Genomic DNA, 26,540 nt, shown 5'->3' on the forward strand with positions numbered 1-26,540 from the left:
AACACTCGGCTTGCAAGCCAAAAGTTCCTTCTCTTTGTTAACTACAAAATAAACATCTCCAGGCCCCCTGGGCTACTTGCAGTACAAATGTTTATGCCTTTGGAAAGAGAAAAAAGACTCTTGCAAGTTCTCCCAAGCAGATGGGCGCCAAGTTTGTAATTAACCCTCAGCAGTTGGGGTGTCTGATCTTCCGCCAACGGGTCTGTAGCAGGTTGCGGGGGGGTGGCTGATGTGGGCTTCTGCTATAAATTTGCTTTTGATGGGCTTTTGAGGCCTTGGAACGCTCTCTGGAAAGGATGCTGGCTACATCTTTAAAACTCTGAATTAGGCACTAGGGACTGACCCCTAGAGAAAGCCCCCAACACAGCAGCACCTACTCCAGGTGAAGGGCTGTGAGCACCTACAGCACTCAAACACTTGGGGGCGAGACCCCTCATATTGGGTGTGTACACAGAGGCGGGGGGAGCAAGGCTAACATTTGCTGAAGATCAGGTACTTTGTCCTGTCAACAGTGGACGTTGATTAAACATCCGAGGACCAGGCTCCCTGCTAAACTCGACACACTTTGTATTATTTCATTTGAGCCTCCCAGCCACCCACTAGAGTGGGTATGGTTATATTCACATTTCACAGACGAGGAAACTGAGTCTCAGAGAAATCAAATCTGCTTTTTTCTTATTTTTCCCCCAGTCTCACTTAATCCTGGCTAGTTAGGTCCTCTTCTTCAGACAGAAGGCAGCTCTTGCCTGAGGTCATCGACCTGGTGACTGGAGGACAGAGCTGGGACTGAAACCCAGGGCTTTGCAACTTCAAAGTCACATCTGGCCACCCCTGTGTGTTTGTGGTTCGTTAAAACAAAGGACAGTATCGCCTTTCAGACCCCTGGAAACAACTCCGAACTCAAAAACCCACCTCTGGGGTAGGCACCCAGAGGGAGTGAGAGGGCCAGTGGTCAGCCCCCACATCCTGAAGCCTCTCAGGGGAGGCTGGGGGCATCTCAAAGGATCAGCCTCCTCCGTCTCTCCATGGGGGAAACTGGGGCCCAGAAGGCAGAATTCATGCCCCATGTTGCCACCAGGACCTCGCCTCCACAGTCCAGGCCCTTCACACGACTCCATGGAGTTTCCTGAAAAAGCAAGCACTGGACAGAGAAAATGGGGCAAAAGCTGATCTTCCAAATTGCCTGGGTCTTTGGTCTAGGTGGAGGGCATCACCCAGTCTAAGGGTGTTTCCTTCTTGATGCAGAGCTGGCCGTGGACTGCTGCCATCTTTAGCTCCAGCATCATGTGCATTCAAGGCACCCTTAGGGTCAACAAACTGTGTTGGGAGCCAGTGTAGGTAGAGGGTCTCCAGGAGATATTTTATGGGTGGGACCCAGGAAAGTAGTCCTTCACTGTACTTCACTTCCTCCCACATCCTATTGGCCATGACTAGTCACATGGACTCAGCTGGATGCAGGGCCTTCTGGGAAATGTAGTCCTGCAGCAGAGTCGGCTGGGACATGAAATAGGTCCATCGAAGGCGCTGTTTCTGCCACAACTATTCAAAAATCCCACAGCCGTATCGGGGCCTGAAATGCCCCAGGATCTGAGGGAGGTCCAGGGTGAGTGCTGCTCAGCATGTAGGAGGAGCCACAGAGGGTGAGGCTGGAGAAGCGGGCCGGCCCAGCAGGAGAAACACCAGCGGAAAAGTAGGAAGGAGAGAGGATCCTGATTTGCAGTCAGGCCCTTGTGGCTCAAGTCCCTGACATCAGTCCAGCCACAGCAGGAGAGGGACAGGATGGTGCCAGAGCGAGAGGCAGAATCTTCCAGATGAATGTTAAGGGAAATCCTAGAGCCCTGAAGATGCTCAGAGGAGGCCCCACCAGCCAAGACTCCTGGCCGGCTTTCCAGAAAAGCAGAGGATGCAAGGGGGAGCTGGAAGAGAGGAGAGGGGGGAAGGAAGCACAGGGCGCCGGGGAGGGAGTTCTGAGACGGTGGCGGCTGGTGCCAGCAGGGCCCGCCTCCCACGAAGGCTCACTGCAGGGACACAGGGCCGCACGCTCAGGAGGGCCCGTGCTCCGCGCGGCTGTTGCCATCTGGAACTTCCTAATAAGTTTCAAAGGAGCCCCACATTTTCATTGTGGATTGGGCCCCACAAAATTGTGTAGCCAGCCCTATGTCCAGTGGTGTGGGCATGATGACCCTGCCTCCAGGGCAGAGGTGCTGCTGACAGAGGCTACTTTCCAGCCTGATCGTACAGTCGGGCAACAAGAAGTGGAACTGGAGGCAGATGGGGGTGGGGGTGTGGTCTGCTCAGGCGTGTCTTGTAACTTAACATTCTCAGGTATAAACATTTAGGATGGACTGGTTTCAGATTCTACCTATTGGGAGGAAAAAGATGCTTAGCCAGTGAGAGATTTTTTTAAAAACTGAGAATGATGAACTCTGTAAGATATGTGATTTTTTTGTTTAAATAAGAAGATCCTCATATTTATTTTGGCTATGTGGCACGTGGGATCTTAGTTCCCCAACCAGGAATGGAACCTGCCCCTGCCCACCCCCCGCCCCCCACCACCACATTAGAAGCACAGAGTCTTAACCACTGAATTGCCAGAGAAGTCCTGAAATGTGATGTTGAAGGCAACAGATAATGGATGAAATCCAGGTGCCCAAATGCGGAAATGGGGGCATTAGATAGGGGGTTTAGAGCAAGGTTCTTAGGAGTCTCTACCTTCATATACCAAGAGACATTCAAGGAGGCCTACCTGTACAGTTTTTTTTTTTTAAAAAAAACAGTCCTGGTGTTGCTGACATTACAAAAGCAGGAAACAGGTTAACTAATCCAAAAGGGAAGTGGCTGTGGATGGTGGCGGTGGGGATCCTCCGCCAAAGAGAGTCAAAGAGAGTTTCAGACGTAGCTGGCAAACTGACAGGACCAGCCCTCCTCTGTGTCACCCACAACAGGCCACAGCCTAAGGGAAGAAGAACCTAGTGCAAAGAGCTCGACCTCGGTACACAGCTTGATTCCAAAAGAGAGGAATGACTCATAGCTTGCCGAGTACCCACAGTACCAGGCACTGCACTTCACACCTGTGTGAGTTATACTCGGCTGTATGACCTATCCCATAATGGAGAAGTTTAAAACAATGAAAAGGTATTATCAGCAGTTTCCCTGCGTCAGGATTCAGGAGCAGCTGAGCTGAGTGGCTTTGGTTTAGGGTCTCCCACGAGGTTATAGTCAAGATGTCAGCAAGGAAACAGCTTTCCACTGTGGCTCAGAGGTAAAGAACCCACCTGCCAATGCAGGAGTCTTGGTTCAATCCCTGGGTCAGGAAGATCCCCTGGAGAAGGAAATGACAACCCACCCCAGTATTCTTGCCTGGGAAGTCCCATGAACAGAGGAGCCTGGCGGGCTACAGTCCATGGGGTCACAGAAGAGTCAGACTTGACTGAAGCGACTAAACAACAACAATAGCAGGGGAGGATGAAAGGAGGAAACCCCAAAGGAGTCCAGCCCGAGTCACAATATGTTTTATGATCTGTACGAGCACGTGAATGTGTGGCTTGCTCAGGCTCAGTGGTTGCAGTCATTTCATGGCAGCGGTGGCCTCGTCAGTGACATCAGTGGTCTCCAGGCCCAGGGCAGGCTTCTCTGAGAATGTCCCAGAACCAAGTTGCATATCATTTTCCTGTTAGCAACATCCTGGTGTGCATATTTCACTGGGGCACCTCACGGGAAGGAGGATTTGGGCATCCCTGGATCTCCCAGCCGGACATCAGCCCCAAGGACCGCAGTCCCACCAGGACCTTGACCACCAACTTTGAGCGTCAGCGGGTGTGGCCTGGGCCCCCAGCAGAAGACAAGGGTAGTGAGGGAGGACAGGTGAAGCGTGCGCCCTCGGGGCGGGCCCGGGGGCCCTCGGACAGCACACTGAGACTTTGTGGGAGGCTGGTCACCCCATCTTCGGACCAGACCTGCCTAATTTACCTCTCGTTACAGACACCTTCCTAAACGCCAGGACCAAGTGATGTAGGGCACAATCCAGAGTGTCGGCCTGCTGGGCCCCCTCCCAGTGGAGGCACACACCCCTCCAGCATCCTCAGCAGGTGGCCCTCCACGCCTGCACGCACCTTCCTGCGGCCGGAAGCTCCTGCCTACACAGGCAGCTGCTCCTTCACTTTATAGCGCAACTGCCTGTCTGGCCCTTGGACTCTTGCTGGCCCAGAAACGTGGGCCTTGTCCCGACCTGTCTCTCAGGCCCATCCACTGCCCTTCATCTCTCTGCCACTGCTGAGGTCAAGCCATGACCACCCCTTGCTGCGTGACAGCAGAAGTCTCCTTGGCGGTCTCCCCACTCCTGTCCATTCTCCACCTTCCCACGGGGCAGGGGGCGCCTCCTGAACCCAAAGCTGACCAGCCTCTTCCTGCCTAAATCTCTCCACAGCCCGACGCCAGCCCCAAGAATCCCACTGCTTCCAGGATAACAGGGCTTGTATGATCTGGCCTCAACCTCATTAAGAAGAAGGAGAGGCACTCGTCCTCGTGATGGCCCACAATCTGTGGAGTCTGTTTCTCTCTAAATAAATCCTCTTCTTATCTATCAAAAAAAGAAGGAGGAGGAAGAGGGGGAGAAGGAGAAGGGACTTCCCTGGTGGTCCAGTGGTTAAGAATCCGCGTGCCAATGCAGGGTCCTTGAGTTCCATCCCTAGTCTGGGAAGATCCCACATGCCATGGAGCAACTAAGTCCATGCGCCACAGCTACTGAGCCCGTGCTCTGGAGCCCAAGAGCCTCAGCCAGAGAGTAGCCGCACACAGCAATGAAGACCCAGTGCAGCCTAAATAAATAACAGAAAGCTGAAAACAAATTTTATTAACTTAAAGATGATAGTAGTGATTGCTAACACTTATACAGCAACTACCAAGCTCTAGGCACTGTTTAAATGCCCCAAACTGCCGTGCTAACACCTTGATTTTGACCCAGTGAGACCCATTTCCAACTTCCGACCTTTAGAATGACAAGGGAATAAATCTGTGTTGTTTGAAGCCACTAAGTTTGTGGCAGTCTGTTACAACAGCCATAGAAAATGAATACATCCTATTCAAAATTTAAATGGAGAACTTTAAAAAAAATCTATTAATTTGCTTAAAAATAACAGTGAGTATATTTCTTGTTATACTAAGAATATTTTTATTTTAAAGTAACTATATTTTTAAAAAACATTAGTGCGAAGATGGCTTTGAAAAAAATACTTTTGCAAACCTTTTTATGTCTGGCTGCACAGAATGATGGCTGGATTCCCATGTCTGCGCCTGCATTCTGTCTGTTGTGACGTAGTGTTTGGGTTGAAAATATGAAGAAAATTCAGCTTCAACAGATAGGAAGGTGGAAAAAAAGGAGGAGTATTTTCAAAGCATTTTCAGATAACAATGGCTATTTTTCTCCGACATAAACTAGAATGCGAAAGTGGCAGTTTCTCAAAGGTTACTTTGGAGTCTGAAATCATATCAATGGTCTTTGTTACGATGGCCTTTGAGTGACTCTGGCCTTGATGCCCCTTTGCTGCCCAGAGGAGCTGGCAGTCCCCTTGCTGGGGCATGGAAGGTGCTGGAGGTAACCCAGCCCTAGCAGGAGGTGGGTCAGGGGAAGGGCAGAGGTGACATTGGCGTGGGAGCAGCGAAGCAGTTCGGGACAGTGGCATTGGATTCAACCAGCTGAGATCTTTAGAGGCCGCTGGTGACAATATGACATTGCCCCATCCCCTCCCCATAGGCAACCACAACTCCAACAGAACTAACCCTAAGACACAAACCTTTGTGCACGTTGGAATTAAAATAGCTTCTCTCTCTAGATCTTCTGCTGTCTTCTAGCCAGATTCTGGCCAAGTTTTTCAGAACCACCTCTGCTCACCTCTCTGATCCTGCAGTTAAGACGAGCTGAGTGTGAATGCAGGTCCTGCCATGCTCCAGGCCTGTACCCCTCGGTACAGCAGGCATCTTCACACCTGTCCACCAGGGTTGTGAGGGTCCTGAGAGGAGGCTTGTGAGGCACGGCCTGGCGTGTGCACGTTCAAGTTTGCTGTGATTCTTGCAGGAATGCAAGTGACCTTCCAGGGGCCTCCAGCTGGCTCCTGCAGCCCAGATCTTTCAGCCAGGGCCCAGGACTTGGCGAGGTTGGCCCAACTGTCCACTCTCCCCTCAGCTCCATAACTCGGGGTTTCCCTAGAAGCCACAGGGCTGGGGAGGGAGCTGTCGATGAAAATAATCCACAAACAATCTATAATAGGAATAGCAAAGAGTTTTATTTGAGCCAAAAAGAGGACGACAGCCAGGAAGACAGGTTCTCAGATAACTCTGAGAAACTGCTCTGTAGAAGCATGGTTTTCAGCACAGTTTTGGGTCTTGTCAGAACAAAGAACATCAAACTCATCAGGGATACGTTCCTCCAAGTTTTAAAAAGGAACAGATCAGCATGGACACAGCGAATCAGCGTGACCTTGGCACCTGGGAAGGGAGTCTTAGCATCAGAGGAGAACAAGCAAGCATTGGCATCCCAGGAAGGGAGGCATTTAGTCTGTGTTTTTATCATGGTCATTCTTTACTTGTGGTAAAACATCCATTTTTATTTTAAATCAAAGCAGACATGCAATGTGTGTTTAATAGATCACAAATGGGCCGTACTAGTTAGCATAAAATTCAAGTTAATTCATGTATAAGCCAGAATGACTCCCCTGGACCCCAATACATTGGACATTTCTTCTATCAGAGAAATACAAGGAAGTGTCTCAAACACAAGCAACCTCTCCATCTCCTCTTCCCATAGAGCCCAGAGCTGCTGCGGCTGCTTCCAGAAGGATGGGCTTGGGGAGGCTGGGGTGGGGGTGGAGGGACACAGGTCAGGAAGGCAGCACACTTGTCACACAAAATGGAATAAATATTTACCATTTTACTTTAAAATAATAAATATTTTAAAGTATAACACAGACTAGGTGGCATAAACAACAGAAACTTATTTTCTTACAGATCTGAAGGCTGGAAGTCCAAGATCAGGGTGCCGGCAGGTGTGGTTTCTCCTGAGGCCCCTGTCCTTGGCTTGCAGACGGCCACCACCCTCTTGCCACTCTCTGCACGTGGTTGTCCCGTGTGCACGAGCACTCCTGGGATCTCATTGCGTGTCCAAATTTCCTCTTCTTCAGGCATATCAGATTAGGGTCCACCCGAATGACCTTGGTTTAACTTAATCTCCTCTTTTGGTCCACACGTTGTTACTTTTTGAGACACCTGAGGTTAGGACATCAACATATGAATTTGGGAGTGGGCACAGTTCAACCCTACGCAGGTACTGAGAGCTTAGTTTTGTCTGCGCCGAGGGGCTGCAGGCAGTGGGAGGAAGCACAGGGGAAGTGGGCGTGGGAGCAGAACCCACGATCAGAGGAGAGGGAGGCTCCGGGGAGGCCATCCGAACGCGGTTGTAAAAGGGTTTCCGGACGCAGAGTGTTGCAGCAGGAAGGGAGTTTATGAAGAACAAAGAGCAGAGATAGTGTGGGCTCTCTGAGCACAGTCGGCTGACTTTGTGACAGACCAGAGAAATCCGACGGGACGCTGTTAGAACAGCGGGCCAGCTCAAGGGAAAGCCGACGCTCTCATGGGTTAGAAGCCACTTTTATAGCTTCAAGACGAAGGGAATTCCTGCTGGAAGGGCGGCATTAGGTGATTAGGGCGTCAAGGGTGAGCAGTGAGCGGGGCATTTTTGCCTGATACAGGGTCAGGAAGCTTGCGGGTGATGATCAAGGGGGCTTTTGGCAATGGTTTCAAAGGGGCTCAGAGAATCCCATGGACAGAGGAGCCTGGTGGGCCACAGTCCATGGGGTCACAAACAGTGGGACACGACTGAGCAACTAACACTTTGTAACACTTTCACAAAGAGGCTCAGTCAGTTCCCGAGGTGACCTTGGTTCTGGCATCTGTGGCCTTGCAATGGGACTCCACAGCTGCCACAGAGATCTTTCTGGGAAGCCAGGAGCCAGGGGTACATACCGTATCTGTACTGCTAAGTGGCACAGAATCCAGGAGGCGGTCTCTGTCTGGCCGGAGCTTCACTGGTAGGCCCACAGCCACGTCAAGGCCTGAGGCCTTCCGGAAAGTAGAAATTGGAACTTGGGTGTCAGCCCAGCCCAGCAGAGGGGCCTGGGAGGGAGATAGCTAGGGAGGCAGCCGTGAGGGCCACAGGTCCCAGGGTGAAGATGACATTGAACACGCACCTCCCTCCTGGGCGTCTCCTTGCCAGAGATGGGTGTTCACCCACAGGCCCTGGACAGATCATCTCTGCACAGCCTCAGCCTTCACCATGACTGAGAAATACTCCTGCAGTTTCCGCAGCAACCCCTGACCTTCCTTTCACTGTCTGGACTGGCTCAGGCTTTCTCCACATTCTTTTCAACTTAATTGACATTTATACAGCTTTCTACCCCCAAATTGCAGAATCCACATTCTTTTCAAATGCATATGAAACATTTACCAAGATAGACCATATTCTGGGCTATAAAACAGACCTCAGTAAATTTTAAAGGATTTGAGTAAGCTTCTGCCTTAAGAAATTAAAAGAGAAGAAGAAAAAGAAGAAGGAGAGGAACTTCCCAGGTGGCCGGGTGGTCAAGAATCTGCCTTCCAGTGCAGGGGATGTGGGTTTTGATTCCTGGTCGGGGAACTAAGATCCTGCATGCCTCGGGGCAACTAAACCTGCATACTGTAATGAAGACCCAGAACGACCAAAAACAAGAAGAGCAGGAGAAGAGGAAGTGGGGGAGTGGTCTTTGCTGAGTGTACAGAGCTTCTCCATCTTGGTCTGCAAAGAATATGATCAGCCTTATTTCAGTGTTGACCATGTGGTGACGTCCATATATAGAGCTGTCTCTTGTGTTGTTGGAAAAGGGTATTTGCTATGACCAGTGTGTCCTCGTGACAAAACTCGGTTCGCCTTTGCCCTGCTTCATTGACTGTTACTCCAGGTATCTCTTGACTTCCTACTTTTGCATTCCAATCCCATATGATGAAAAGGACATCATTTTTTGGTGTTAGTTCTAGAAGGTCTTGTAGGTCTTCATAGAACCAGTCAACTTCAGCTTCTTCAGCATTAGTGGTTGGGGCATAGACTTGGATTACTGTGATGTTGAATGATTTGCCTTGGAAACAAACCAGGATCATTCTGTTGTTTTTGAGGCTGCACCCAAGTACTGTATTTTGGACTCTTTTGTTGACTGCGAGGGTTACTCCATTCCTTCTAAGGAATTCTTGCCCACAGTAGTAGATATAATGGTCATCTGAATTAAATTCACCCATTCCCATACATTTTAGTTCACTGATTCCCAAGATGTTGATATTCACTCTTGCTATCTCCTGCTTGACCCTGTTCAATTTACCTTGATTCATGGACCTAACATTCCAGGTTTCTATGCAATACTGTTCTTTTCAGCATTGGATTATACTTCCACCACCAGAAATATCCACACTGAGTGTAATTTCCATTTTGGCCCAGCCTTTTCATTCTTTCTGAAGCTATTAGTAATTGCCCTCCACTCTTCCCTAGTAGCATGTTGGGCACCTTCCAACCTGGGGTGTGGGGGTTCATCTTTTGGTGTCATATCTTTTTGCCTTTTCATACTGTTCACGGGGTTCTCAAGGCAAGAATACTGGAGTGGTTTGCCATTCCCTCCTCCGGTGGGCCACGTTTTGTCAGAACTCCTCACTATGACCCATCCTTCTTGGGTTGTATGGCTTGGCTCATAGCTTCATTGAGTTATGCAAGTCCCTTCACCATGACAAGGCTACGATACATGAAGGAAAGCTATGGCAAAGCTAGACAACATATTAAAAAGCAGAGACGTCACTTTGCCCACAAGGGTCAGTACAGTCAAAACTATGGTTTTTCTGGTAGTCATGTGTAGATGTGAGAGTAGGACCATAAAGAAGACTGGGAACTGATGAATTGATGCTTTTGAATTGTAGTGCTAGAGAAGACTCTTGAGAGTCCCTTGGACAGCAAGGAGATCAAACCAGTCAATCTGAAAGGAAATCAACCCTGAATATTCATTGAAAGGACTGATACTAAAGCTCCAATATTTTGGCTACCTGATGTGAACAGCTGACACTAGAAAAGACCTTGATGCTGGAAAAGATTGATGGTAAAAGGAGAAGGGGGCATCAGAGGATGTGTTGGTTATGAATTTGAGCAAACTCTGAAAGATAGTGGAGGACGGGGAGCCTGGCGTGCTTCAGTACGTGGGGCTGCAAAGAGTCAGACATGACTTATCAATGGAACAACAACAAAGTGGTCTTTGCAGATATAATTAAAAGTTGTGAAGTGAGAAGATCATCCTGGATTATCTGGGTGAACCCTAAATCCAATAACGAGTATTTTTATAAGAGACACATGAGGAAAAGGTGTTATGAAGTCAGAGGCAGAAACGGGAGTGGTGTAACCAAGGAATGCCAGGTGGCCACCAACAGCTACAGGATTTGAAGAAGGGATTTTCTCATACAGGCTCCTGAGGGAGCATGGCCCTGCCAACACCTTGCTGTCAGTCTTCTGACCTCCAGAATGCTTAGAGGATAAACTTCTGTTGTTTTAAGCCACCGAGTATGTGGTAATTTATTGTGGCATCCTCAAGAAACTAGTGTAGATATCCATATGCAATTAAACAAAAAAAAAAGAATTTTGGCCCACACCTTGAAGTATATGTGAAAATTAACTCCAAAACAGATCATGGGGGTTCCCTGGTGGCTCAGCGGAGAAGAATCCTCCTGCTAATGCAGGAGACACAGGTCCAGTCCCCAATCCAGAAAGATCCCACATACCATGGAGCAACTAAGCCCGTGTGCCGAGACTACTGAGCCCATGTGCTGCAGCTACTGAAACCTGCACGCTCTAGAGCCTGTGCTCTGCAACAAGAGAAGCTCCTCCAATGAGAAGCCCTCTCACCATAACTAGAGAGCAGCCCCCACTCACAGCAAGTAGAGAAAAAGCAATGAAGACCCAGCACAGTCAAAATATAAGTAAATCAATCAGTCAATAAAAACAGATCATAAATGTAAATGTAAAACTAAAACTTCTAGAAGAAAAGAAAACCTTTGCAACCCTGGGTCAAGCAAAGATTTATTTATTATTTTTATTTATTGCTGCACTGTGAGGCATGTGGGATCTTAGTTCCCTGACCAGGGATCAAACCCACGCCCCCTGCATCCAGAAGGCAGATTCTTAACCACTGGACCACCAGGGAAGTCCCAAGGCTTTTTGAATTTATCTGCTCCTGCATGTCCAGCACTGATCATGAGCTCAGGCTCCCAGAGGGCGCTCAGCAAACGTGTGTGAGTGGGACGAATTAAGCCATTCAGGGCACAAATCGCTCGGGCCACAGAGCCGGCATTGAGTCTCCTGGGGATTCGAGTCGGCCACGTTCCACCCAGCAGGGAAAACTTAGAGCTGACGTCAATTCAGACCCCACATACGTGATTCTTACCCAGCGAGACATCGAGACAATCTCACCCTTTGTCGGAACTGTGGTGGGAGTCTTAACTTAGGCGGAGAGAGAAGCAGTCTAAAATCAGTCGCTTTTCTGAAGGCATCCACTCAAGAAATTAAGGATTCTGTCAACGTGCCCTGAATTTCTGGGCCCAGCAATTAATTCCTTCTAGATTAAAGGATTGTTGTGTTTCTAATACATTATTATGCGGAGCGGGCTTGCTGTGAATTTTAAAACTTTAGCTAGAATCCTCATTAACGGGGATCTTTTATCTGTGTGCAACTTCTAGAGGAGGCTGGCGGCTGAAAAGTAAGCTGACACATCCAAAAGGGAAAAGCACCGACTCGGGGGCATCCTGACACACATTCAGCGTGAGCGGCTGTCCTCTATCCTCACGGCAACAGGGCCGTGTCCGCACAGGGCCCCAGGCCCAGGCTGGACGTTGTGCACTCAGCCCACCAGCCCTCACCTGCCCTGTCAGTGTCCACAGCTGTTACCACCTGCGGCTGACAGGTGAGGAGATGGTGGCTGTGAAGGGAGGTGAGGGCCCCTGGCCCCCGTCCATGGTGGCCCGTCTGTCTCAGCTCCAGACCCCATGTCTGTCCTGTTTTCTACTGCAGCCCCCGCTTCCCGCACAGCGGAGATTGCTGTGCAGAAGGATAAGCCCAAGGCCTTCTGAGTCCACCATCCATTCAAGAGCCAGCATGGTACCCAAGGCCACGTCTGTGTTGGGAGCGAGGCTCCACTGGGCCCTGGGGAGTCCAGAGGCCACAGGGAGCCGTGGAAACGCAACTGCATGTGAGGCTGAGGGTGACCCAGAGGCCAGGGGTGCCATCCTCTGTCTGGGCCCCTTGGGGTTCTCTCAGGGTTCTCTTCTCAGCGTCCAGTGTGGCTGCACTCACGGCAGAAACTGAACTCAGAAGTAACCCTTTGAGGGGAGATTTGAAGACCTGGTCAGACACCGGCTGGGCCACCACGCGTGAACCTGGGTCTCCCCACCCCTAGTATTTTACCCAATGCTCCTTTTTAGTTCTCATGGGTTCGTGTGCATAGCGTGTGTGCACACAGCCACCTCCTCACTGCGCCCCAGCCCCACGCAGGCCGGGAACCACCACCTGCCCCTCCACCCCTACAGTCCAGCGCAGGTTCCTGCAGCCCAGGGTCTCTTTCTGGAAACTTCAGAAACTCAAAAGGGACTGAGTCAGGAGCTTCTCTAAGGAAGTGCCCTCCTCCAGCTCCCCAGGCGAGAGGTTGAGAGGCAGGCAGGCCCCTGAGAGCAGCCGTAGGCCCAGGGCCTCCTTTCTCGGGGCCCTTGGAGCCCACCTATGGCAGACGGGCTGCTCAGCGCCTCCTCCCGGGGCAGCTGGAGCTCACCACCACACAGAGCCTTCACAATATTCTTCTCTTGGAAAACAAAACCTAAAGGAAATGCTGGGACTTGCCTGTTGGTCCATTGGCTAGGACTGTGCACTCCCAATGCAGGGGGGGCCCAGGTTTGATCCCTGGTCAGGGAACTAGATCCCACATGCAGCAGATACAAGTTCACATGCTGCCACCAAGACCTGGTGCTGCTGAATAAATAAATATTAAAATAAATAAAGGAAATGCTGATGCATGCAGCAACATGGATGAAACTTGAGGACAAGATGCTGAGTGAAATCTCCCAGTCACAAAAAGACAAACACTGTGAGAATCCACTATATGAGGTCCCTAGAGCCGCTGAATTCTTAGAGACAGAAAGCAGAAGGGTGGTTGCCAGGGAGGTCGGAAGGGAGGGATGGGGAGATTGTGTTTAACGGGGCAGGGTTTCAGTTTTGTGAGATGAGAAGCGTTCTGGAGATAGACGGTGGTTGCACAATGTGGATGCACTTAATACCGCTGAACTTCAAAAAATGGTTAAAATAGTAAATTTAAGTGATATATATTTACCACCATTTTTTATAATCTGTTTTACATCGATGAGCTGCTAATGTTTTTTATTTATTTATGTGTTTTTGGCTTCGCTGGGTCTTCGTTGCTGCCCATGGGCTTTCTCTAGTTGTGGCGAGCAGGGGCTCTTCTTTGTTGTGGTGTGGGGCCTCTCTTGGTGTGGGTCACAGTCTCTAGGCTCGAGGCCTTCAGCAGTTGTGACTTGAGGGCCCTTGAGCAAGCAGGCTCCTGTAGTTGTGGCTTCCAGGCTTAGGTGCTCTGAGTCATGTGGAATCTTCCCGGACCAGGGATCGAACCTGTGTTCCCTGCATTGGCAGGCAGATGCTTATCCCCTGCACCACCAGGGCAGTCCACCCCGATTTTTTTTAAGTTAAAAAAGTATCTAAAATTTCCCTTCATCAAGCATCCTGGTATTCCCATTCTCTCACCGAATCCTGGCAGCCGTATTTGGAGGTAATTTCTCCTACTGCCCTCATTTAATAGATAAGGAAACCAAGATGAGTGAGGTGATGTGAGTGGCTTCAGGTCACCCAGAAAGTAAGCACAGGGCCAAGGCTTGGCCCAGGGGCCTACTGCAGGACCTGCTGCCTCCTGCCGGGGGCCCTGGCCATGAAGGGAGCCACGCCTCCCTGACCACTTGCCGCAGCTCGGCCCCGATTCCCCTGCCAGGGGCGGCCAAGGGGCCATCCAGATGGTGGGTCCCTGCTGACCGAGAAGGGGCCAGGGCTTCCAAGTGCAGCCCAGACCTCTGTCCTGGAAGTGCCCGTACACTTCTGCTGGTGGGGGGCGGGGCGGCAAGGAGAGAAGTAGCCGGGCCTGGCCGCAGGCCTGGACAGTGACCGTTGGGGGACAGGGTTTTGGATCAGCCCAAGGGCCCCCCCACAGGCCCTGGAATGCCCATTTTCCCCAGACTGTGACACCCATCCCCACCTGTACAGAGTCCGGGGCTGCAGTAACCGAGTGCCACAAACGGGAGGCGTGAACAACACGCTTCTGGTCTCACAGCTCGGGAGGCGGGGGTCTGAGGTTGAGGGCGCTGCAGGTGCCTTCAGGGCCCCGAGGGGGCATCTGTACCACCGCTCTCGGTAACTTCTGGTGGCCTCGGGCACTCCTTGCACCAGTGGTGGCCGTCTCCCTGTCTTCACACCATTTTCCCTCCGTCTGTCCAAGTGTCCAGATTTCCCCTTTCATAAGGACACAGCCATGTCGGATGAGGGTCCACCTCAGTGACCTCACCTTAACTTGCGTGCTCATCCGCTGTAGTCATGTTTGACTCTTAGCGACCCTATGGACCTCAGCCCACCAGGCTCCTCTGTCCATAGGATTCTCCAGGCAAGAATACTGGAGTGGGTTGCCATGTCCTCTTCCAGGGGATCTTCCTGACCCAGGAATCGAACCCACATCACCTGCATTGCAGGCATATTCTTTACCACTGAGCCACTGGTGAAGCCCAACTTGAGCATCTTCAAAGACTCTCTTTCTAGATAACATCACATCCCAAGGGTTAGGACTTACTTCAGCGTGTTTTAGAGGGACACCATCTAACCCACGACAGCTCTGTCCCACGGCAGTTACTGTCTTCGGCCTCCCTGAGGCCAGCGGGGAAGGTTCTGAGGGTCGGGGATGTTTGCAAAGTGAAAGGACATTTTGCACACTCTTTAAGATTTTATGAATTTATAACTGTCGTCGTCCCATACTGAATGCCCTCTGTGTGCCAGGCACCCTCTAAGAATGACCATCACCCATTTCGCAGCCCTCCGTGGAAGGAGTGAGACTCAAATCATCACAGCTGGAGTAAAAGACAATGCCTGATTTGGACAGGAGAGGAGGTGTGTGGGGAAGGTTTTTTCTACTTCCTAAATATCTCCTTTCCAGGTAGTGCTAGTGGTAAAGAACCCACCTGCCAATATAGGAGAGTGTAAGAGATGGGGGTTTGGTCCCTGGGTCGGGAAGATCCCCTGGAAGAAGGCATGGCAACCCACTCCAGTATTCTTGCCTGGAGAATCCCATGGACAGAGGAGTCCGGCGGGCTACAGTCCATGGGGTCTCAAAGAATCAGACATGACTGAAGTGATTTAGCACGCAAAAATCTCCAGATCTGGTGACTTCTCTCCATCCGCACGTGCCCTCCTGTTCCAGTGTCCTGGGGCTGATGTAACAAATGAGCACAAATTTGGCTTAAAGGTGCAGAAGTGTATCCTGTCACACTTCTGGATGAGGAAGTCAGGATGTCAGCAGGGCTCCCGCTGAAGCGTCTAGAGGGGGGTCCTCCCCTGCCTCAGGCAGCTTCCGGTGGCTCCAGGAGGTCCTTGGCTGGTGACTGCATCCCTCTTGAAGCTCTGCCTCTGTCTTCACAGGGCCTTCTTTCTGTCTCTCCTCCAGTGTCCTTTATCAGGACATTTGTCCTTGGACTTAGGGCCCATCTGGGTAATCCAGGATGATCTCATCTCCAAGTCATTAATTTAGTTACATCTGCAGGAGACTTCCCTGGGGGGCCGAGTGGTTAAGAATCTTCCCACCAATGCAGACATGAGTTCAATCCCTGGTCCAGGAAGATTCCACAAGCTTCAGGGCAACTAAGCCTGTGAGCCACAACTACTGAGCCGTGCTTGGGAGTCCTCAAGTTGCAACTATGGAGCCCAAGTGCTGCAGCTACTGAAGCCCACGAGCCTGGAGCCTGTGCTTCACAAGAGAAGCCTGTGCGCCGCGTCGAAGAGTAGCGCCTGCTCATCACAACTAGAGGAAGCCTGTGCAACCAAGAATAAACAATTAGCTTTGAAAATAATTTATATTTTAAATTACAAGCGTGATACATGAGACCACCAAGCCAACTAGTTAGAAACAAGAAAATACAGGCACACCCATAATCCCCACCAACAAAGATATCTGGCGCCCAATGCTTCAAACATCCCTTTGCTCTTTTTACTTATATGGATCCTGAATGGGTGGCCATGTACGTGGAAACTGTGACAACTCCTGGCCTTTGCATTCAGCTTCCTCTGATCTCCTGTGTGACTATCAATAAAGAACAATTCAGCGCAGATTAGAAATGAAACCAGCTTTGACTTCAAAGGACAAGCAGTCAAGAGTTTAGCTAAGAAAGAAGGAGGATTTTCAGCTGTCTGGAGGTGGGGAAAATATTTTCAATGGGACTGGAAGTTTTCTTTCTTTGGCAAAAAAAAAAAAAAAAAAAGCACTAAAAAGAAGGAAAAGTCCAAACCCCAAACAAAGATCTGGGGAATCACTACATCAAGGTGGATGGATTACAAATGATTTATTTTCTTAAAAAAAAAAAAAACAACTTTGATGATATTTTATCATTATCTTTTACCACTAAAAAGAGTCTAAGAAGGCTTTGAGGGATTACTGATGAAAAAGAATGATTTCACAAAACCCAGCAATTCTTAAGTAGAGTGCAGCCAAAAAGGCCTTTTCTGTTCTATAGTTTCTTCCAAGAACAGACTCACTGGGAGAGACCGAGTGAGCCGATAGCCACAGACCTGAGGAAGGCTGTGAGCATCTCAACTCCAGGAATGAGAGTGGCCTGTGAGCACTTAGGAAGAAGCAGGTAAGAAAAGGCATTTGAGGTGTCTCTCTTTATTTTATTTATTTATTTATTTATTTATTTTTTGAGGTGTCTCTCTTTCTTTTATTTATTTGTTTATTTATTTTTGAGGTGTCTCTCTTTGAGAGACTTCCCTGGGGATCCAGTGGTCAAGACTCCACGCTTCTGCTAGATGGGGCACAGGTTCCATTCCTGGTCAGGGAACTAAGATCCCACATGCCTCAAGGCACAACGGAAAACAGAAACGACTGTGGGGAAAAAATGGAAACTCTTAACCATCCAGTAAGAAAGGCTGAACCTTCATGCTTCCTTTTTTTTTTTTTTTTTTGATACTTTGCTGCAAATGTTTTCCCAAACTATATGTTCTTTATTACAAAAAGTATTTGTATAAGTATCCCTTCTTAAACAGTGATTAGTAATCCTAATATTTACATTCAAGTGTTTCACAAATTCCCACTTAGTCTAAAAAAGTAGCATTAAATTTAGAAACACATACTCAGAGGCACATAAGTCTAGAGGGCTGTGGACTCAGAAGCCCCTGTTTTCTCTCCCTTCATCCAGGGCAGGCATTGCTAAGTGATCACAGCACTCTTTTCCCTCAGTCCAGCGACTGCTTCTGTATTCCTGTCTGTTCTCAAAAAGCAACTTCTTGGAGATCAGAGGGACCAAAAAAAAAAACCCCAGAAAAAAACCCTCACTTCACGGCAGGTGCAAACCCAAGACGCCACCTAGTGGCGGAGCTTCCTAATTGCAGGCAGAGTACAACTGAAACTAGTGGGTTCCCTGGGCCAGCAAAAAAAGCTAGCCACGATGGTAGTAATCAAACCATTCAGTCTAGTCTTGAGTAAACACGTAGAGAAAAATTTTGAATTTCAACAGGGATTTTCCTTGCTTAAGCCGGAGAGATTGGCCAATAGAAGCATGTCACCGCGAGGGACTTTTAGAAAACCCGATTCTCCCCTAATATTCTCTTTGCCGAAGACTGGCTCTTCCATCTGTCACGTTTCCCCGGATGCCCAGATATCTCATTCTGCAAACTGCACACCCCATGCCTCAGATTCACGTGGGTACTTTTTCCTGAGCAGAATGTAGCAGCCCTGGATAAGGAGCTCCTCTTTTGAATCTGAGTGCTCCCCTTAAGCTCAGTGGTAAAGAACCCACTTGCCTGTGCAGGCGACATAAGAGATGTGGGTTGGATCTCTGGGTTGGCAGATTCCCTGGAGAAGGAAATCCACTCCAGTATTCTTGCCTGGGAAATCCCATGGACAGAGGAGCCCGGCAGGTCGCAGAGTCATACACAACTGAAGCGACTTAGCTTGCACGGTTAAGCAGCCACCCTGAGACAAGTGCTGCTATCCCCATTTTCCAGGCAGACGCACTGAGGCTCAGAGAGGGGAAGCAGCTTGGCCAGGGCCACACAGTGAGGAAGATACAGGCAGGACTGAAACATCGTCCTCCTGGCCAAGCTGGGGCTACAGAGTCAGCCCCTTCCCAACATCAGGCTGGAACCCAGGCAGGTCCGCTCTGCTCCTGGGAACGTCCCCCCATGGCAGGACACAAGCAACCCGGATGGGCCAACAGGCCCCCGTTGGAGGGAGCTGGGCATAGTGCAGGGTCCCGGGGTCAAGTCAGGGCCTGGACTGTCCTGACCACCTGCCACAGGGCTCCGAAGCCAGGCGCTGAGTGGCATTCTGCTGTCACTAGCTGTGCAGCTTATCAGCTTCCTGGCCTCCCTTTCCTGGGCAGAATACCTCTGCACGGCGGCTATGATAATGCATGCCGTCTGCAGGCACACAGATAAAAGCTCGGGGCTGACTCAGGAGGGGGCAGGTCCTTGCTGCCCCCACCCTCTGCCCGCCCCCGGCCCCTCGCCACCGTCCCGCCCTCCCACAGTCTCTCTGCTCCCTCCATGCCTCTGTCTGCCACGTGGCAGCCCCCACTTGTCCACATCAGGCCCGAGCTCCTCCGTGCGGATGCCCGGGCTCAGTCTCTCTCTCTGCCTTTATCTGTCTCTAACGTTCGCTCCCGCTCGGCCTGCTCTTCTCTGTCTCTGGCTTCCCTCCCCCTGTCTTCCCTGGGATCAGGGAAGGACACAGCCCACTTCAGTTCTCATGGCTCAGTGTGGACATGGGGGGCCACCCCGGCTCTCTGCCAGGACTTCCCTCTGGCAAGGGAGCCCACCTCCCCGTCACCTCCCTGAACAGCCTCCACTCAGGTGCGTCATGAGTGACTGGAAACCCCAGGCCAGGCCTGGTGAGGACAGGGGCTCGGGGTCCTTCCCAGGAGGGCAGGGAGGGGCCGCCTCCCAGGGTTCAGCTGGTTCAGAGGCACAGCTCCCAGTCCAGCCCTGGCCCCTGTGGAGCCTCAGCCTGCCCAGAGGTGGAGGTCTGTCTTGAAACCTTGCCCAGCACTCAGGGGCCCTTCCAGGCTGCAGGCACCCTCCAGCTTCTGGGCTGGGATTTTAAGAGCTGCTAGTTCATATGTGCACACATACACACAAACACACGTACTTAATTCTTAGGGCAAAGGGTTACTATAGTATGTATACTTTCTGGGTTTTTTTTTTTGTTTTTTTTTGTTTTTGAACCATGCAAAAGGATTCACAGTGAAAACTAATACCCTCGGTCCCTCATTCCATCTTCCCAAAGGCAGCTAGTTAGCAGTTTCTGGTGACTTCTTCTAGAGAAAGTGAGTGTATAACCTGACACTTATGGGTGGGTATTTGTGCAGTTTCCCACACATGGCAGCATCCTTTACACAAAGCTGCCGTTATTCTTTCACTTAACTGATCTTAGAAGTTCCATTGTCTTCCCCATCTTTATATACATAAATGTATATATAAGCCTCATCTTTAGGAATATGTATTGGTATATATAATTTCCAAGCCACAAACCCATCCTTTAGTATGAACAGTTCAGTGGTTTCTGGTATATTCAGAGTTGTGCAATCATTGCCACTAATTTTAGAACATTTTCATCACCCTAAAAAGAAGCCCCAGACCCATTAGCAGTCACTCCCCAGTGCCAGCCCCCAGTCCCTGGCAATCACTAATCTACCTTTTTGTCTCTGGGGACTTGCCTGTTCATTTCATATAAATACAACATGTAGCCTTTGGCATCCGGCTTCTTTCACTCAGTATAATGTTGTCAAGGTTCCGGAGTGTGTATCCGTGCTGCAGGGTGTATCTGTACTGTGTTCCTCTTGATGGCTAATACTCCACTATGTGGGAATGCCACATTTCACATACCCCATTGACGAGGCAGCATTCCACTGATAGGTGTACCTTGGTATACTAATCTGCAAAGGTATTTAGGTTGTTTCCAGTTTTTTGATACTACATATAGTGCTGCAGTTCATTTCCTTCTGTTCTTTGCAAATGTATGTGCAAGAAATTGCCTCACTGTGGAATTACCAGATCAAGGTAATACATGTTTTATCTTTTATTACATATTACCAACTGTGCTCCAAAGAGGGAATATATGAAGTGACATTTCCCCCCACAGACTTGCCAAGGCATTTTATCAAAAATCTTAAGTCCTTAGCCATCAGTTTTGGAAGGTGCTATCTCACTGTGGTTCTCATCTCCAATTTTTCTCTTTTGAGTGAAGTTGAATGCCTTGTCCTTCCGAGTTGTCTGTCCATAACTTTTGTCTATTTCTCTATTGGGTCATTGATGTTATTGATTTGTAAGAGCTCTTTACATATGGAGGAAATTAGTCATCTTTTTTTCTGGTAAGTTGCAAGTTTTTTCCACAGTTAATCATATTATTCTTTCTCTATGCAGAAAAATTTAAGTACCCAATGCATCCTTTATGGCTTCTGGGGTATGTGGCTTTCCTAGTACTCTTAGGAAGATTACAGAAAGGGGCCAGCAACTATCTATGACCCATCAGGGGGACCAGACAAATCAACAGGTGGCTCTTGCATAGAATTCTATGAGTGGGGAAGCCCAGTGGACATGAGACCCAGTGTTGGTGTGTGGGACACCTTCCTGGAGGCAGGGAGGAAGTCATGTCTGAGCTGAGACAGAAGGGTTGTGGGCATTGGCAGCCAAAAGGGATACAAAGGGAAAGTCCCACAGCCCAGCTTGAGGGCACAGGGTCGTCTGGGGAAACGGAGACTCGCGTTGGTATCTCAGGGTCTGGGGCAGTGGGAAGGTGAGCAGGCCAGGCCACATTCCATTCCTGCCTCAGGGCAGCAGAGACACTGCAGGTTCCTCCCATGGAAAAATGCCTCCATTCGCCTTAGGGAAGGTCCCGAAGGACCGGAAGGGTCAGCGAGGAGCACATGCGAGGCCACATCCCGTGGGGAGTGGAAAGGGGCAAGAACCGAGGAGCGGGCAGGCGGAGAAGATCCAGGCTTGGCCCCAGAGGGCTGGACAGGAGGGCAAGGCAGGGAGAGCCTGGAGTCCAGGTGCTCCAGGGCTGCACACACCCACATGCTGTCCGCCCATTGATGATGCCCCGGGCCAAGCCGCAGGCTAGAAATCCATCTCTTCTCAGGCCAGCAGCTCCATCTGCCTGATGGGGCTGCCCTGGCACAGTTTAGACCAGCAACACAGGCAAACCAAAGCTCGTTGGTCGGCCAGGGCCAGACATGGGCAGCAGATGGGAGAAGGCCCAGCTCCTAACTCTCAGGGCTATGGGGGTGTGGCTCTGAGTGAGGCAGAGCCTGTGGGTGCAGAGGATGGTGCTGAGCTGGCACCCTGGTCCCACCTCCTCTGCCCGGCCTCCACAGGAGCTGAGATCAACAACCTGGGATCCTTCTCCCCAGGAGCTCTTCTCTCAGCATCTGCCTCTTTGTCCGTCTCTCTGTCTTTCCAAATTCCTCTCTCTGTCTCCTGCTGGCTCTTTCTCTCCTCTTCCTCCTCAGAGTGGAACCCGTCCATCCTGCGGGTGTCAGGTGGGACAGGCCCACAAGCTGCTGGCCGGGCAGGCATCTCCTGGGGCTTGCGGGGCTGGCAGGCAGCTCTGGGGTCTCTGCTCTGAGTGGCTTCTCTCACCTGTCCTTCGCACCAGCCAGATCCAACTAACCTGCAGGGACTCGTGGCTGTCACTCCAGATTTATCCAGCAGGGGATGGGGAGATGGGCCTTTTCACCCCTTACTAGCAGACAAATTCCACTACCAGTGATTTAGAGTTTAAGTGAGGAAGAATTCCTGTTAACTGTGCCCCGACATTTAACAATGTTCAACATATCAGTCATTATCACTCTAGTATAAATGAGCCAATAAATTTTTTTTTTTTTTTTTCCTATTCTACCCGCCCCCTCCCTTCCAGCTAGGGGGATGCTGCCTTAAGGAGACTTTACCAGTTTGTTTTTGCAAGAGGAGAGATGTGGAGAGAGAAGCAGAGCAAAGGGGCCCCCCAAAAAGGGAGATAGGGCAGAAGCAGGGGGCAGAAAGGAAGGGATTTGGTGGGGGAAAACCGGAGGAAGGCAATTGGGACAAACATTGTTAAGAAGCAGGCCATTTATTTGTCTAGTTCTTCACAGCCAACAAAGCACAGCCACAGGAAAGTCCCCAAGTCTTGTATCCCTCCCTCCTCTGGCTTCTCCAGATAGGCCTGGAGAGAAGGGTCTCACTGTGGATCACGCAAACATCCAGGTCTTCTAACTCCAAACACAGGTGCCCTGCCGGCCACTATGTCATCCTCCCTGCAACCCCAAAGGTGCCAACTTCTCCTCCTAGGATTTCCGAGAAGAGCAGGAAGGCCCTTTTGGGCCCCTGATTTATGAGTTTCTGACAGCTTCCTTCCTCCTACCACTCCCTTCCAGCCCCAGTCCCAGTCCCACGAGGAAGGAAAGAACTGGGTGAGAAGGGCGGCTCCATGGAGCATAACTAACTTGGCTGGGCAGCTACAGGCCCTCGGGTCCCCCAGCATCCCCGCCCTGGCCCAGCGAGGGGCCGCAGCCCCGGGCCTCCAGATCAAAGGCACAGAACGCAGGCCTTGTTCCCTAACCTGGTAGGCCGGCCCTCCGGCCCTGCCCTTTGTCTAGGCAGAGGTTCTGAAGGCCTCTGGCACTGCCTGGGACCCTGGGGGCTGCTGCCATGGACTTGGGTACCCCCAGCCCTCTTGGGCTGCTCCTGCCCCTATAGAATGGACAGGATATGGGTGCAGATCACCAGGGGCACCTGGGCTTTCTCGAGCTGGTGTGCGGACAGGGCTGATCTTATAGGCACCGCCAGCTGGGGAGGCTGCCCTTGGGACATAGGCGGAGAGGAGAGGCCCTTAGCACAGGCCCCAGGGGGAGATAACGGGAAGGAAGGCTGTGACCCAGGTTTGTTTGCTGTTAGGAGAACAGCATTTCCTGTTTGGACTAGGCTGCTGGATGTGTCAGTGAATCCACACCAGCAGGGCTATGTTTCCCAGACCCCGTGGCCTGCTTGGGGGTTGGGGGGTGGGTGGCGGGCGGTGTCTGAGTTCATGTCCCCAGGTGGCCCACACAGTTGTGTGTGTGTGTGTGTGTGTGTGTGTGTGTGTGTGTGTGCGTGCTCCCTCTTACCTCCTCAGCTCCTGGCGGGAGTCTCAATCTGGGCTGATCTCTTTTTGCCCAGAGAAGCCCCCATGCAGGGCTGGACCAGAGGGTGGCAGTGTTGCCTGGTGGGTAAACACCCAGGCCGGCATCCATCACTCACCAGCCTTGAGCCCTGCACCTGGGGATAATCAGGCGGCCTCCCAGGTGTGGGAGAAGAGGGCAGGCGACAATGAAAGCAAAATGCTTAACACAGCGCCTGGCGCACGGTCAGCGCTCAGACCAGACTGGAAGTTGCTGTCATTACTGGCGGTTGTGGTCTAGTCTTGGCAGCAAGAAGATCAGGCCCCCAGGGAGGAGGTCCCTCTCCTCCCCATCTCAGCAAACACTGAAACCTCAAATGACCAAACCCAGGTCCCCACAGCATTTCCTGCCCTTCCTGCTCAGGGAGCAAAGAGGACCAGAAACTAAGCTGACATGTACCAGGAGGATGTGCTCGAAAGGGTGCCTCGTATTGCGCCCCAGGACCGCTGCCCAGAGACCCAAGCTTTAAAAACTGCCTGTCTTTTGTTTGTTTAATTGAAGCATAGTTGATTCACACTGTTGTGTTAGCTTCTGGCAGACAGCAAAGTGACTCAGTTATATACATATCTATATTTTTTTTCATGTTATATTCTATTATGGGTTATTACAAGATATTGAATATAGTTCCCCTTGTTATTTATCTATTTTATATGAGGCAGTGTGTATCTGTTAATCCTAAATACCTAATTTATCCTTCCCCCACCTTTCCCCTTTGGTAACCCTAAGTGTGTTTTCTACCTCTGAGTCTATTTCTATTCTGGAAATAAGTTCATTTGTATCACTTTTTAAGGTTCTACAGAGAAGTGGTGTCATATGGCATTTGGCTTTCTCTCTCTGACTTGCTTCACTTAGAATGATAATCTCTAGGCCCATCGACGTTGCTGCAAGTGGCAATATGTCATTCTTTTTATGGCTGAGTAATATTCCATCATACATACAGTGGGATGTAATGGTACATATAGGTATATATGCACACCACATCTTTATCTATTCACCTGTTGAGGCATACTTAGGTTGCTTCCATGTCTTTAACGGCCTCACTTTGGGACTTCCCTCGCAGTCTGGTTGTTAGGACTGTGCACTCTCAATGCAGGGGGCATGGATTCAACCCCTGGTTGGTGAACTAAGATCTGTACCACAAAGAGTAGAAAATACAGTATACCTAGTAATATAAAAACATGACATCTCAGAAGGACATTTAAGGGCATGAAGAAATGCTCAGGCTATCTTAGAGACAAAGCAAAGCCACTTACAGTGATCTACAAACATGTATGAATATGTAAAGAGGAAACAAACGGCCTGGTTTTTTCAGGCAAGGAAATGAGGCTCAGAGAGGGGAGGTGACTTGTGCCAGGTCACACAGTGCCAAGTGGTTGTTCACGGACATCTCGGCCGGGGGCACTGAGCCTGTATTAGCCACTGGACTGCACTGCCATGGGCTCTAGCTTAGAGGTGTTTCTTTCTTTGGCTGCGCTGGGTCTTCCGTTGCTTTCTGTGGGCTCTCTCTCGTTGTGGCCCGGGCTTCTCATTGCGGCGGCTTCTCTGGTCAAGGAGCACGGGCTCTGGGTTCTCGGGCTTCAGGAGTCGCAGCACACAAGCTCAGTGGTTGTGGCACGTGCGCTCCAGAGCACGGACTCTCGGTAGCTGTGGTGCACGGGCTTCGTTGCTGTGCACCATGCGGAATCTTCCAGACCAGGGATTGAACCGGTGTCCCCTGAATCGGCAGGCAGATTCTTATTCACTGCACTACCAGGGAAATCTGTTTTTTTTTTTTTTTAATTGTATTTATTTATTTGGCTGCACTGGGTCTTATTTGAAGCACACAAGATCTTCTAGCTGCAATGTGTGGACTCTTCAGTTGCAGCATGTGGGATCTAGTTCCCCAACCAGGTGTCAGACCCAGGTCCCCTGCACTGGGGGCGTGAAGTCTTAGCCACTGTTCCACCAGGGAAGTCCTCAGTTCAGTCTCTCAGTCATGTCTGACTCTTTGCAACCCTATGAACTGCAACATAGGCTTCCCTGTCCATCACCAACTCCCAGAGTTTACTCAAACTCATGTCCATCAAGTCAGTGATACCATCCAACCATCTCATTCCCTGTTGTCCCCTCTCCTCCTGCCCTCAATCTTTCCCAGCATCAGGATCTTTTCCAATGAGTCAGTTCTTCCCATCAGGTGGCCAAAGTATTGGAGTTTCAGCTTCAGCATCAGTCCTTCCAATGAATATTCAGGACTGATTTCCTTTAGGATTGACTGGCTGGGTCTCCTTGCAGTCCAAGGGACTCTCAAGAGTCTTCTCCAACACCACAGTTCAACAGCAACAATTCTTTGGCGCTCAACTTTCTTTATGGTCCAACTCACACATCCATACATGACTACTGGAAAAACCATAGCTTTGACTAGATGGACCTTTGTTGGCAAAGTAATGTCTCTGCATTTTAATATGCTGTCTATGTTGGTCATAGCTTTTCTTCCAAGGAGCAAGCATCTTTTAATTTCATGGCTGCAGTCACCATCTGCAGTGATTTTGGAGCCCCCCCAAAAATAAAGTCAGCCACTGTTTCCATTGTTTCCCCATCTATTTGCCATGAAATGATGGGACCAGATGTCACGATCTTAGTTTTCTGAATGTTGAGTTTTTGTTTTTTTTTCAGTTCTACCAGTTTATTGCTACCAACCCATCTCCCTCCACCCTCGTGCACACATGCTCAGTCATGTAATCCCATGGACTTCAGCCCGCCAGACTCCTCTGTCTATGGATTTTTCCAGGCAAGAATACTGGAGTGGGTTGCCATTTCCTTCTCCGAATGCTGAGTTTTAAGTCATAGCTATAGTTTCAAATAAATACCCTGGACCAAAGGACCCCAGCCTCTGATGTCACAATGTTGATAACAGCTTTTCCTTGGAGTATCCACTGCTGGAGAAATTCCACAGTGGCTCAGAGCTCCCACAAGTTTGGTAATAAAGGAACACATACACAGTTCATCTGGGC

The sequence above is a fragment of the Odocoileus virginianus genome, chromosome 12, assembly GCF_023699985.2.
Source record: "Odocoileus virginianus isolate 20LAN1187 ecotype Illinois chromosome 12, Ovbor_1.2, whole genome shotgun sequence".
Lineage (NCBI taxonomy): Eukaryota > Metazoa > Chordata > Mammalia > Artiodactyla > Cervidae > Odocoileus > Odocoileus virginianus.